Source organism: Limulus polyphemus, unplaced genomic scaffold, assembly GCF_000517525.1.
Source record: "Limulus polyphemus unplaced genomic scaffold, Limulus_polyphemus-2.1.2 Scaffold8251, whole genome shotgun sequence".
Lineage (NCBI taxonomy): Eukaryota > Metazoa > Arthropoda > Merostomata > Xiphosura > Limulidae > Limulus > Limulus polyphemus.
This window is the reverse complement of record NW_013673861.1, coordinates 1-11166: the sequence shown is the minus strand read 5'-3', so window position 1 is coordinate 11166 and position 11166 is coordinate 1.

Sequence of the window (11166 nt, the reverse complement as noted above, 5' to 3'; positions counted from 1 at the left end):
AATCAACAGTGTGGAAATAAAGTAACTTTTTTCCTAAGTAACAGTGTCTACGAAGGGTGGGGCCACAGAGATAAATCAAACCCAAAAGGAGTCACGAGCAAAAAGAGTTGAGAAACACTGGGCTAGAGTGTAAACAGTTTGTGACATCTCAGTACAGTAAGTAGCCAGAAGATAAACTATTGTGTTACTTTCCACTACTGTAAGTAGCCAGAAAGTAAACTATTTTGTTACTTTCCACTACTGTAAGTAGCCAGAAGGTAAACTATTTTGTTACTTCTAAGTATGATAAGTAGCAAGGGGTAAACTATTTTGTTACTTTACACTATTGTAAGTAGCCAGAAGGTAAACTATTTTGTTACTTTACACTATTGTAAGTAGCCAGAAGGTAAACTATTTTGTTACTTTCCACTATTGTAAGTAGCCAGAAGTTAAACTATTTTGTTACTTTCCACTACTGTAAGTAGGAAGGGGTAAACTATTTTGTTACTTTTCAGTACAATAAGTAGGAAGGGGTAAAGATAATAGTAGGACTAGGGGACACAAATATAAATTTTGGCAAGGTAGGAGTCATCTTCAGTTAAGACAGTTTTATTTTTCTAACAGGTGGTTGGCTTTTGGAATGGGTTGCCATTGGGTATTGTGGAGGTGATAAGTTTAAGTGAATTTAAGAGAAAGCTTCATAAGCATATCAATGAAAAGGGTTGGGTTTAAAATGTTATTATTTTTTAAATCATTTTAATTTAGTTTTGAGGATGGAACAGCCGAGATGGACTAATAGGTACCATATTGTCCCAAAATATTATGTTATGTTATAGCCTAAAGTCAGAACAGTATTCAAAAGCCACAATACAGTACAATTGTAGTTAACACTCAGTAAACCACTTAAAAGGCCAAAGGAGAGAAATGTTGATTCCAATACGTTGGAGAAACAAAAGGAACAAAAGTTCAAATTCATGAGCATAATATATATACAAGACTAGATAATAGTAATCTGTTTGCAACAGTCCCTCTGACACAGAAAAAAACACAGGATAAATTGGAATAATACTAAAGTAATACCTCTTGTAAAAAAGAAATACCTACTTATGAGATCGCATAGCCTATTAACCAGAGCAACGAATGACATCCTATCATCACTGTCTTATCATAACAATTAAAGGTGAGATTATTTTTAATTACGACATTTCAACATGTTTCTTAAATGATGAACTTTCTCATTAAGATTACACGTGTCACTGTTTGATGACACGTGTCACATGGAATTATCTTCTGACAACGAATATAATCTTTACTTTTCTAAATCGATAGAAAGGAAAACGAATCAAATACGTTTCTAAAGATATTTAAAACTCAAACTTTATACACAGCCAACATCCAGAATAACAAACTTACTTTACACGGTCCTTACAGAGAAGTAACAAAAGAAGTTACACTCTGGCCACTTACTGTACTGAGAAGTAACAAAATAATTGTTAAAGATAAAAAAAGATGATATATCAACATTATCAATTCCCTTTACAATCTTAAACACCTCAATCAGATCCCACCTAACTCTTCTTTTTTCAAGAGAAAAACACAATATTCCAAATGTGGCTTAACCAGTTGCCTGTACAATGAAAGTACAACCTCTTTAGACTTGTATTAAATATTTCTATAGATACAACCTAAAATCCTATCTGCCCTATCACTAGCAACAGCACACTGCTTGGATGGCTTTAGAGACTGATCGACTATTACAACTAGATCTCTTTCCTTCATAACACTATTAAGGTTATTCCAATCCAAATTATACTTATAATTCAAATTATGATAACCCACATGTATTATCTTGAATTTATTATAATTAAAACCGATTTGCCATTTATTTGCCCAACTCACTAAATCATCCTTTCGTAAATCCTTATCTCAGCTTGCAACACTCAAGGCCTTAATATCATTTAAGTAATTTATTGACTACCCCTTCATCTATGTCATTGATCAAAAAGAGCACTAACCACTTGTTTTCTCTCTGTGTTCAGAAATCATTAGTTATATCGGAAGCATACAAGTTTTCTTAGTGTTTATCTTATTTACCAAATATTAGAGTTAACTCAGACCACAGTGATGTTTTTTTATTCTTAGCATCTTCAGTATCACAAAACTTCTTCATTCTGGAAACTACAGTCTATGATGGCTGTCTTGAGGTTAATAACAGTAATGGAGAGGTTTGTTTAATATATTTCATCTCCTATTGGAATACACTAACCACCAGAGAACATTCTGGAAACTACAGTCTATGATGGCTGTCTTGAGGTTAATAACAGTAATGGAAAGGTTTGTTTAATATATTTCATCTCCTATTGGAATACACTAACCACCAGAGAACATTCTGGAAACTACAGTCTATGATGGCTGTCTTGAGGTTAATAACAGTAACGGAAAGGTTTGTTTAATATATTTCATCTCCTATTGGAATACACTAACCACCAGAGGACATTCTGGAAACTACAGTCTATGATGGCTGTCTTGAGGTTAATAACAGTAATGGAGAGGTTTGTTTAATATATTTCATCTCCTATTGGAATACACTAACCACCAGAGAATATAATGAAAAGTAAATGTTCGTCCAAGTGGTGGATGTTGACGTTTTATAGGCAGTCAAACTGTTATATAGCACACTGTACATATAGCCGGTTATATTACTGCAGTCTTTGTTTTTTAGAAACTAGAGCAATATATATGAGTTATCTTAAGACAACGATTCGGGCTGGTCATACGAAAAGTATTATCGAACTAAAGCTGTGAACAAACTGCAAATATTTGAATGAAAACTGTAATAGGTGAAATCGTGGACATTATTCTAAGTTCAACCAATAAGAATACAGAGAGAAAAATGTACGTTACTACCCTTGGAGCAACCCATTAATAAAATCGTAGATTTGAAGTTGAGTGTATCGGTAAAGTTATATTCGGGAAGAATAAACCAGTTTTATTAAGAAAGGACTTGGGTCGCTTAAGTTTCGTTGGAACGAAGTTACGGAACATTAATTAACAAACAGAGACGTAACAATATGCATCGTAAACAAACGCTATAACGAACTTCAACAATACTCTGACTGCAGATCAATTACCCACTGTCTATACACACATTACATTACCGCGTCACGTTGTCCCCCTCTTATATATACCCGACTACCCTATATCTAGTAAATACTAGAGCATTCGCCAAAGTACGGGATAGTTCTAGAAAGTAGAGAGCGTGAGAATCACATGATCTCGATGACGCAATTCTTATGTTATAATGGGTCCATGTTTAATTCCTGATTTTTGTTTTGAAGACTATTATGTGTTTAATTGTTAACACTTTTACTGAGGATTAAGATATGTTTAATTTGGTAGATGTGTATTGAAGATGTGTTTAATTGTTCCCTCCTTTGTTAAGGATGAATATATATATATATATCTTTAACTGTATTATATAGAACAACATCATCACATATATTCACGCTGTGTGACTACGGATGATTGAGTACATATATTATCATGGTTGTTACTGTTCTCTATCGGACGACAAGCATCTTGGCAATAGCCATGCAGCGTAGTTTCCATTAGAAAAGGCTCCGTCGTTAGACTGTCATGTCCACAGCATCATCCATATCTTTCCATAATTCCTCAATATACGAGAACGACGGTTCCCCAGTTTCCGTTTAACAATCCGTTCCTATAGAAATCCATAGACGACTTGACCGTGATGTTTTCGTATGCATGAATACTCATTTCATTTCTCAGTTGAATGGAGTAATGATTGGAATTATTCTTGTTTGTCTTTTGGTGGTAAGCAGAAAGCTACACAGTGGGTCCTCTGTCCACCAAGGGTATCAAAACCCGGTTTTTAGCGTTTTTTTTGTCTTCAGAGACTTACCGCTGAGCCAATGGGGGGCTTGAAAGTCTCACTATGGTGAACCCATTCCCTATTGGTCTCATTCACACCCTGGGGTTCTCTATTATTGCCTCTCTTTAGCCCACTGAGTTCTGTATTCATGAATTATCAGCTGTTACAAGAAACAGAACTTTCCTTACCATAGATGCCTGGCATGGCCTGATGGTTATGGTATTCGACTTGCGATATGAGGTCCACTGGTTCGAATCCCCTTCCCGAATATGCTCGTCCTTCCAGCCGTGAGAGTGTTATAGTGTGACGGTCAATCCCACTATTCCATGAGGGTGTTTGCTGATTCTATTTCATCGGGATTTAGGTCCTTGTTTGGACCTGGGATGGTCAGGGTGTTAAAACGCTTTCTATGTTTGTTTTGAATTTTGCGGAAAGCTACTCAAGGGCTTTCTGCGCTAACCGCACCTAACTTTGAAGTGATAAACTATACAAAAAAAGGAGAGGCAGCTATTCAACACCACCCACCGCCAGCTTGTGGGCTATTCTAAGCGAATAGTGGGATTTGACCGTCACTCGTACAACACACCCAGCACCAAAGTGGCCACATGGGGATGAGGGGGGGGGGGGAGTTAATGGGACGCGACCCATGGAACCTCTGATCCACAGTCAAGGAAGCTAGCCACTGGACCTCGCTCGGTCCATTTTAATGTGTTGAAAGAACTACTGAAAAGTATAAATATATTTTAAATAGATAGTCCAAGGGCATGTAAAGATGCTAAAATAATACAGTTGCAGTAAGAACTGTGTATCGAACTTATTGCTGTTTACTTAAATACGTTAACTTGAAGATTCGCACTAAACATATCAAACTATCATGCTGTATTTTTCAAGCTGAAGGAATATTTTTGATATTGTGTATTTCCTCTCTGTTCTCCAGGTACTCAATATTAATCCATATGCAATGATTGATACTTTTTAAAGCACCAAATCAGTGGAAAACATTTTAAAGCATTTTCTCCTGAACATAAAGCGAAAATAAAAATGCAGAAAATATTGTATTATAGTGTACTTCAAAATATTAGATAGTGGAAGGAAGAGTGTTTTTCACTTGTGACCATTATGAGACTTGTCCTTTATAGGTTGTACTATGAGCTTCAGGGTTGTGATCAGTTGTGGCATAGTATGTACAGCGACAAAACTGGTAAAAAAAAAGTTTAGGTTGACATAAGTTTCAGAACCAAAGGACCTTGCTCACTAACGAGATCAGTAAAACCTTGTAATTGCACGTGGTAGTGAAGTAACAGCTTCAAGTGACCAAACGAGTTCAAACACGTGTAACTTTCAACAAGAAAATAATAACTCATTTTACCGGAGCAAAGAAGTACAACAATGATAAACAAATAATATATACTATGCACTTGTATTAAATAAACTTTACTCCATTTACATGTTACGAACAATAAAGAAAAGAGTAATACAGCATACAGTGAAATATCACACCTTCTAATACTAATCGTTAAAATAGTGTCAATGAATCTTAAAAAAAAAGAGTCCCTTTGGTGGATACGGCAGATAGCCCTATGTGGCTTTGCTATAAGAAATACACACACACAAAAGAAAAATAGAGATACGTTGGTTGATTTGAAATAAAGTCACATTGGACTATCTGCTGTGTCGACAGAGGGGAATCGAACTCCAGAGTGTAGCGTTGTAAGTCTGTAGACTTTTTTATTATTATTAATCCACCCTCATTGTTTGTTTGTTTGTAATTAAGCACAAAGCTACACAATGGGCTCTCTGTGCTCTGCCCACCACGGGTATCGAGACCCGGATTCTAGCGTTGTAAGTCCGCAGACATACTGCTATGCCACTGGGGGGGGGGGCAATCCACCCTCATAGAGGGGGTATAAACAAAAATACATAAATGATTCAACATATCTCATGAAAATGTCGTTACAAAGTTGGATAGTAATAAAAAAATTGTTAAGGTTAATTACTTAAATTACATACACTGAAAATTAGTAATAACAAACAAACAAACAAAAATGTTGCTAAACTTAATAAAAATAAGATGATTTAAACTGATAAATATCAAAAATCAAACCATACCAAATTACGACACAGAATGTAACCCTGAACACCTTCACTTACCAAATGTCCAGAGTCGCGATAAATACTATAAAAATCTGACAATTTGTCTCGTAACCTAAATAGTAAAAACATTGAAATAAATTTTACCTTTAAGTTGAGCTTTAAAGATATTCACAAAATGAACACTAACATCACGTGATAGAATCTACTACGAACAGAATAAATCACAAACTTAGCTATACACGAACACGAGCGTAACAATGTGAGGTGATTCGAACTCTGTCCCACCGGGGGGACAGTAAGTAAGGCAGGAGCCTAATGTATATCTTATATGTATTTATTTTTCTCTCTTCTCTTCATTTTTTTGGCCACTTACATTTTTTGAATCTTTATTTATTTATTTGCACGTTATGTGTATTATTATCATTCTAAGTAAATTCAATGTAAAGCTTAGGTTTTACACCTCTTCCGATTTTAGTTGCCATCTTACTCTGGTAATATATTGAAATATTGACTAGCTGCCTTTCTTTTTGGTTTGTAAATATTGACTAACTGCCTTTCTTTTGGTCTGTAAATATTGACTAACTGCCTTTCTTTTGGTTTGTAAATATTAACTAACTGCCTTTCTTTTGGTTTGTAAATATTTACTAACTGCCTTTCATTTGGTTTGTAAATATTGACTAGCTGTCTTTCTTTTGGTTTGTAAATATTGACTAACTGCCTTTCTTTTGGTTTGTAACTATTGACTAACTGCCTTTCTTTTGGTTTGTAAACTCAAGATTAGGGACGGCCAGCTCAGATACCTCTTTTCTTGAAGACTGTAAATGAAAACTCTACAGTCTTTAAATGTCTCTGTATTTGGGTGCTGTGTTAAAATTGTATGTTTCCTAACAACACTGGTTGAATTTTGGACGTTCAGATACGTTATGATAAGAGTTGATGTTTAAAAATTAAATTTTGGAAAACTCCACTAAACAGCCGGACCAACATTTTATGACAGTACCTGTAGGGCTTTTTAAACTTTAACTTGCACTTCAAATATTGTTTCTATGTAAATGTGAATAAAAATCCTATAGCCCGAGCGCTTTCGAAAGGTGGACCTTTCTTCTTCAGGGACAAACTGGGAATAGCAATCAGTATAACAATGCATAATATATTACATGTGTACATGCTTGTGCTTGCTTATAGCTATGGTGAATATAGGTGATAGTGAGCACCTATTTTTGTGAATCATAAAGAGGTGCTTGCAAATTATTAATACTTTCAATAAATTATAGTAAAATATGCACAAAATTCAATCTCAGACCACCTATTTTTTCCAAAATTTTCCTGGGGGTCATGCCCCCAAACCCCCTTCATATTTTGCACACTATTCTCAGTTGACTGACAGATCCAAAAATGCTTCCTCCACCTCTGTTTTATGTACAAATTTCAAACATTAATTTAACATCGATTAGGAAAAAAGAAACATTTTACACTGTCATCCTTAAAGCTGTATAGTTTATTATGCGAAATAATGCTTCAATCATTAATGCTAAATTTCTGATAGCACCTAATCAACAAGAAGCTAACGTTTTGACCTGGGTGTGAATGAATACTTGGCTAGTAATCGAATTTCATTGGCCGGTTTCGTGACGTAGCAGCGTCTCTCTTTTGAAAATATAACTACGTATAGTATTCTATTCAATTTCGAATAATAAGAAACTGGAGAATTATTAGTGAAAGAGTTGCTAGCGGTAACAATAGAATACAAATGACGTCGCTGTGGTCAAGGCTATTAATTTCTCCACGTCAAAACTTTGGTAAATTTCAAAACCCAGTCTGCCAGTCGATGAGACCAAATTCGAAGAATTGGGTGGTCACCAAAGAATGTCAAGGTTTCCGTCATTCAAGTTAGAGCATAAAATTTACACTGTTAGAGGGTTCGAATAATTAACCTAAAAGAAAATCACTCTTTACCACCAAAATAACTCCTCTTTCAATAGTGTTCGACCACGAAGATTCAAAGTTTAAGAGATTAACCGGACAGTGTTCCTTTTACACGAAGTATTTTAAATGTTCATGTTCAGGCAGGTACTACACATAATCACCTAACAACTACAAGTATGCTTTGTTGAGCCATTCTCGGCCATCCATACCAATAGAACTCGCGAAAACCGCGGAGAAAATGGCTTTATAAGGCTGAGGAATCTGATTTTGTATTGCGGACTTCAGTAACGCTTCAATAAGGTGGCATCTAAATCCAGTCAATTAAGTTATCAACAAAGTTGACCTTTCTCCATGTTACCTAAAGACACCATGTTAAACAAATACTAATTTCCTGTTACTTAGTAATACCATGAGCGGGGTGAAGAGAAATTCATTTTTTCTGAAGGTACCGGGTTATCAACTTATCAACCTAAATACTTACCATGTAATGTTGTTGCTGTTGTATTGCACAGTATGTGCGGGCATTTGGATATGGGTTTTACTCCCCCCTAGCCTAGAAACTAGTGCGAATTCGGCTACGCTGATGGGCAGTTCAGATTCCAGATATCGTAAATAGTTCAATTCTCTATTTAGAATTTTAAAAAGAAAGTACCGGAAAGATTTGTTTGTGAATCAACCCACTAAACATGTTTCTCTCACTTGCAGATTGGGTGTTAAAAAAAGTACATTCGGTTTTGTCGGATTAAGAAAGACATTTAATACACTAGCGTCTCATGAGCTTATGATAATTAACTTATTAATAAATGTCCTACTTTAATAGCACTGGTTCTTATATAAAATTACAACATATTTTCAATGGAAATAGAGCCGGTCGTGGCCTAGTAGTTAGCGTTCCGCACTATGGATCCGAAGGGCCATGACTTGGATCGCGCTTTAAACTTCGCAGTCGTGATTGCGTTATAAGAATAACGGTGAAATCCCACTATTCAATTAGAACATCCCAAGAGTTTGTGATGATGCTATTGACTAGCTTCCTTTCTTTTGGTCTGTAAATATTGACTAACTGCATTTCTTTTGGTTTGTAAATATTGACTAGCTGCCTTTCTTTTGGTTTGTTTGCCCGGTCTGCCGAACCTGCTCCGGCGCACATGTAAAATCCATATATTTATTCATTCATCTACGTGTTAACCTTAGTCATTCATAGAGTTCACAGGAAACACATATAAAAGTGGTTAATCAATGTAGTTAAAATATTTTAAAGTCACACACCTTATGTACAGTACCTGGTAGATAAACAGATCGTGGAGTAACTTACACACCTTATGAACAATAAATCACCTGGTGAATAAACAGAACAACCACTACTAAAACCTGTCTTTTGTTTTTATTCAGTTGTTTTTATTTGTTTTTGTAAGCAGAAAAGAATTAACATGTTAAAATTATAAAATATAGATACATTTCATTTAATTAGTGTTAAACATCACCTTTTTAATAAAATTTGGGTATAATGTTTAGACTAATTAGGTATTAAAGTTTTAGCAATATTATTGTTACGATATAACTGAATATAATTTTCGAATATTTCTTGAATGTTTCTGTTAGAAATACTATTTAAAAGCTACGGTTTAAACATTAAAAGATGTCGAGTCATTGAACCTATATTTTTTACAATTACATGTAAACTCCAGGTGTACACCTGAACAACTAGTGAAAATAGATAAACCGAAACGTAAGACAAGTGTTACTAATGAACCTATATTTTTTACAATTACATGTAAACTCCAGGTGTACACCTGAACAACTAGTGAAAATAGATAAACCGAAACGTAAGACAAGTGTTACTAAGAATCAATGAGAAACGCATCGAACGACTGGTTTTATATAATTATTCAAAGACTTACAGTTGTGGGACTTCCAAACTCTGATTTTTCACCTTGAAAAGAGTCTCGATGAGGAGTCTTATTTGTCAGAGGATAATATTGTGGTTATATGCACAACCGGCACTTGTGTTTAAAATTTGTTAAATTATAATAAATATTGTGCTAATTTCAATTTCCTAATGGGTTAATCCTCTGACTTTATTGATAAACTACTCACCTAATGTACCAACGATTCTGTATTCAAATCCTGCACGCGGGAGACGCTTGTTTGTTTGAAGATACACAATGGGCTATCTGTGCTCTGCCCACCACGGGTATCGAAACCCAGTTTCTAGCGTTGTAAGTCACTGGGGGGGGGGCGGGAGATGCAAAAATAAAATTATCACACGTGCACATATTACTGAATATCTTATGGAATAGACAGGGCTGGAATATTTTAATAAATACTACTTAGTATCTTATGGAACAGATAGGGCTGGAATATTTTAATAAATACTACTTAGTATCTTATGGAACAGATAGGGCTGGAATATTTTAATAAATACTACTTAGTATCTTATGGAATTAAGTAAAGCACAAACGGAAATGTTTTAGAAAAAATTGGAACTGATACGGAATGGATTTATAGTTATCAAACTGACGAGAAAGAAAAAGAGCCATCGGTTTTTTCAGTGCCATTATTTTCTTGGTATACATATATACTCTCTAATGTAGCCTTTGTATTTGTTTCCTTAGCATTAATGTAGTGATATGCAAAAAACTTAACTGACAAAAAAAAGAAGGTAAATTAAAGATAGTGCGCTTATACTGCCTTAAACAGGTCATTAGGCCTAAGGGCTTTACGAGGACGAAAACCTAACTTACTTTCATGACGACCCATTTCACACGGCAGTTATCTAAATCAGTGGTAGTTCTGTTAACCAATAGGGAATCTCTAACGTATACAACTAAAAATTCCACGATATATTTATCTACCAGGTGCTGTTGATAAGGTGTGTGACTTACGCCACGATATATTTATCTACCAGGTACTATTCATAAGGTGTGTGACTTACTCCACGATCTGTTTATCTACCATGTAGGTATGTAAGTTACTACACGATCTGTTGATCTACCAGGTACTGTACATAAGGTGTGTGACTTACTCCACAATCTGTTTATCTACCATGTACTGTACATAAGGTTTGTAAGTTACTACACGATCTGTTTATCTACCATGTACTGTACATAAGGTGTGTGACTTACTCCACAATCTGTTTATCTACCATGTACTGTACATAAGGTGTATAAGTTACTACACGATCTGTTTATCTACCATGTACTGTTCATAACGTGTGTGACTTACTCCACAATCTGTTTATTTACCAGGTACTGTTCATAAGGTGTGTGTCTTAC